The sequence below is a fragment of the Gossypium raimondii genome, chromosome 8, assembly GCF_025698545.1.
Source record: "Gossypium raimondii isolate GPD5lz chromosome 8, ASM2569854v1, whole genome shotgun sequence".
NCBI lineage: Eukaryota > Viridiplantae > Streptophyta > Magnoliopsida > Malvales > Malvaceae > Gossypium > Gossypium raimondii.
Window position 1 is genome coordinate 39,365,974 of NC_068572.1, and position 3,774 is coordinate 39,369,747.

At 36.8% G+C, this 3,774-nt stretch overlaps 1 non-coding gene across 1 annotated transcript; it reads right to left on the bottom strand.

Annotated features, from left to right (window-relative positions):
• Positions 1-413: 413 nt before the first annotated feature.
• LOC128032145 (small nucleolar RNA R71) lies at positions 414-520 on the bottom strand. Its single transcript, XR_008188274.1, has one exon. It is a non-coding gene; the product is annotated as a small nucleolar RNA R71 (small nucleolar RNA).
• Positions 521-3,774: the final 3,254 nt, after the last annotated feature.

Consider the following 3,774-nt stretch of genomic DNA (forward strand, 5'->3'; position numbering starts at 1 on the left):
CATTTGCTTATAATGCTCACAATTTGATCATTGTTGTTGATGACAGAAACTGTGTCATTCGACAATATATCATTCTTCTCTTCAACAAGCTCAATCCGGGTATTGTGAAACCCGAAATTGAGGCACCACAATTTGAACTAAATTCAATGTTCCAAATGTTGCAAAAGATGGGCCAATATAGTGGGATGCCTACTGAAGATCCACATCTCCATCTTCGACTATTCATGGAAGTGAGCGACTCATTCAAAATGACTGGGGTGACCGAGGACGCCTTGAGACTGAAATTATTTCCATACTTCTTAAGAGATAGAGAGCGAGCGTGGTTGAACTCCCTACCATCATGTTCCGTAACTACATGGAAAAAGTTGGTTCAACGTTTCTTAATGAAATACTTTCCTCCATTTCTCACCGTTAAGCTCCGAAATGAAATCACTTCATTTCAGCAACTTGATGAATAATCTTTATATGAGGCATGGGAGCAATTCAAGGAGTTATTACAAAAGTGCCCTCACCATGGTATTATTCCTTATTGTGTTCAAATGGAAACTTTTTATATTGGCATTAATGATCATATTAGAATGATGGTGGATGCTTCGAAAAATGGAGCTCTTCTTTCTAAGTATTACAACAAGGCTTACGAAATTATTAAAAAAATTGCTAGCAATGGCTATCAGTGGGCAACCAACCAAGTAGCTTCAAGAAGACAAATTGTAGGAATACATGAAGTTGATGCACTTACTTCTTTGGCAGCCCAGGTATCCTCTATGTCTTCTATGCTTAAGAATATAATTGTTAATGGTTTCAATGGTAATCTGACAAGTCAACAGCCAAACCAGTTTGAGAATATTTCTTATAAATACTGTGGTGATGGCCATTTCTTTAAAAATTTTCCATCGAATCCAGAGTAAAAATATTACATGGGAAATCAGAATTGGAATGGTTTGTAATAGAATTCTTACAACTCTTCATGATAGTATCATTCAAATTTTCCATGGAGCAATCAATGGGTGGACCCTAGTAACCCTTCTATGCCATCTTGACTAAATTATCCACTGGAATATCCTCACCAAGTGCAACAATCCTCACCATCTGAATCTTCAAGTAATCTTGAGGATTTACTAAAGGCATACATAATGAAGAATGATGAACTAATCCAAATCTAAGCAGTAATGTTGAAAACTTTAAGGAACCAAGTGGGACGACTACCAATGAGTTCAAAAGCAAACCCCAAGGTGTTTTGCTGAGTGACACTGAAAATCTAAGAAGTATGAGAAAAGAGCTTTGCAAAGTTGTCACTATATGGAGTGGGAAGAAATTGGAACCTAAGGTAGTTGAGGTTGAAGATGAGCCTGTTGTAGCTTAAGACAAAGAGGAAGTTGAACCGAGTTTTGAAACTCCTATTTCACAGAAGTCAGATTCAGTGATCCTTGATGAGGTAAACTCTAAACCAGTCAGTTCTGATAATCTAACACCCTTGTCAGATGTAGAAAAATTTCCACAAAAGAGTTGATCGGTTAAAGCTAAGATTCCACCATTATCATATCCTCAACGATTGTAGAAGCAACAACAGGATACTCAATTTAAAGAATTTTTTATAATGAGATGACTTGTAATGTCTTTAATGTTACTAAATCCCCAGATGTAGTTGAAGACTACTAAGCTATTTTTGAGATAAAATCGTTGGCTTCTATAGAATTGGAACTCAATTCTCTAGACAATCCATTAAAATGTATTCTGCTAGCAGATTCACCAAGTGATGATGAAGGCGAGGAATGTTTGGCTTTGTTAGAAGCTAAAACGAAGGGATTCACTTAGGAAGTTCCACTGGAATCATTAGAGTTATAATCTGGATAGTACACACAACCAAAAGCATTGATTGAAGAGCTAATTTAATTGGAACTAAAGATTTTGCCTCCTAATTTGAAATATGATTATTTGGGTCTATCCTTGACTTTACCTATCATTATTTCAATTAAGTTCACTAAGAATCAAGAAAAGTCACTTGTGGTTTTGGAAAAGAAAAATAAGGGTATGGGATGGATTATTGCAAATATTCAAGTCACCAGTTGGAAGATTTGCATGGACTACAGGAAGTTAAACAAGACCACTACAAATTTGTTAGGCAAGAGTATGATTACTTCCTAAATAAGTACGGTTGGTATGATAGATGGCCCTGTGACACTGTTTTGGTCAGTGACGATTCTGAATAAAATAGATGGAGTTCTCTTCACGTTCTTTATCGTTATTCTATATTTTTAATTTTTTTTCCATTTGAATAAAATGACAGACTTAAATAAAATTTTCTTTAGATCATTACATTAATTAAAATCCTGTCTAGGAGATTGAGACTTGTGTAGGACCATATGTGACCCCTCCCGTCTTTCCTGTGAGTTTAGTTTAATGTAATTTTTCAAAAAATATTTTTCTAAGTAGTCCGAAGAATTTATTTATTTGTTTTGTTAAATAAAGGTTCAATTTTTTACCCAAGAACTATTTTCTTTGAGTTTTTTTTAGTTTGTTTTCAGTACAAGAACTTAGGATCCAAAAAGGTGCTACCATTGGACTTAAGACACTGCTAGGAAAGGAAATATTCAACCCTTTTCCGCACAAACCTGCATCCCTTACCATGCTCCGCCAATAGCCCCATAGTGCATCTCCCTTAACCTCTTAATGTCGTAGCCCTTAAGTCCCTAAATCACCACCCTTCATTCGAAGCCACCAACCACCGCACCTAAACTATCCTTAAAACTGTCACCCCCTCCACCTCTAAACCTTACCATCACCACTCACCTACCTACCCAAAACCGAAACCACCATTAATATATTTTCTAACTCTAACACCAAGAGTCCCTTCGTTTAGCATTATTCCATGAAGTGAATAGTCTACTATAATGGTTATCCTGCAACACATGCAGTGGTAGTAACAAGCTTATTGGAGATACACAAAAATACGGGATAACTCAATTAAAGATGCTTTTAAGAAAATCTTTCACAACCTATTTGTTTCTGTGTCTGAATTTCCAGACTTTGTATTCGATCCATGGACTCCAATATCGAGGAAGGAACGAGGTGATTCAAGCAAAAATAAGGAAGAAAAAGCAAAAGATGGGTCAAATTCAGAGGGGTCTGCAAATAAATAAATAAAAGGGGGATCTTGTCCTTACTTTATTTTATTTTTTTAGGATATTTTAAGTTTTTAGGCTTTAAGTTCTATTAAGATTGTCAAAACCGTTTTTTTGAAAACAAAAATTTTAGTTGTCGACTTAAAAAGAACAAAAACTGGAGTCGCCACCGATCCTTGATTGAGGTGCGATCAGCTCACCTTAACAACAATTTCGGTCTATGAATTTTGAGAAAAATAGGTTCGGGAGTTCAGTTACGCACGAGGAAGGATTAGCACCCTCGTAACGCCCAAAATTGGTACCAAATTGATTTTTTTAATGCCTTGGTGTCGAAAATTTGAAAAAGATTTTAAAAGGAAACTTTTTATTTCATGAATGGATAAGCAATTGGGCCTTATAGTCTTTGCTCTATTCTCGTTACATGACAACAAGCAAAGAGGGGCAGCTGTAACAGGTCCAAATGGCCCAGGTCCTACAAATAATAAAACAAATACACTAGTAGCCCAATAAACGGGCCCAATAAATAACCCAGGCCCGAAACTAATGGGAAAGGGGAAAGGGTTGGGAAACCCTAGCAGCAAGTAGCGCCGCAAGCCCCCGTCTTCAGCGCCTCCAGCAGCATCCGGACGCCGCAAGTTTCGGCCTCCACGCA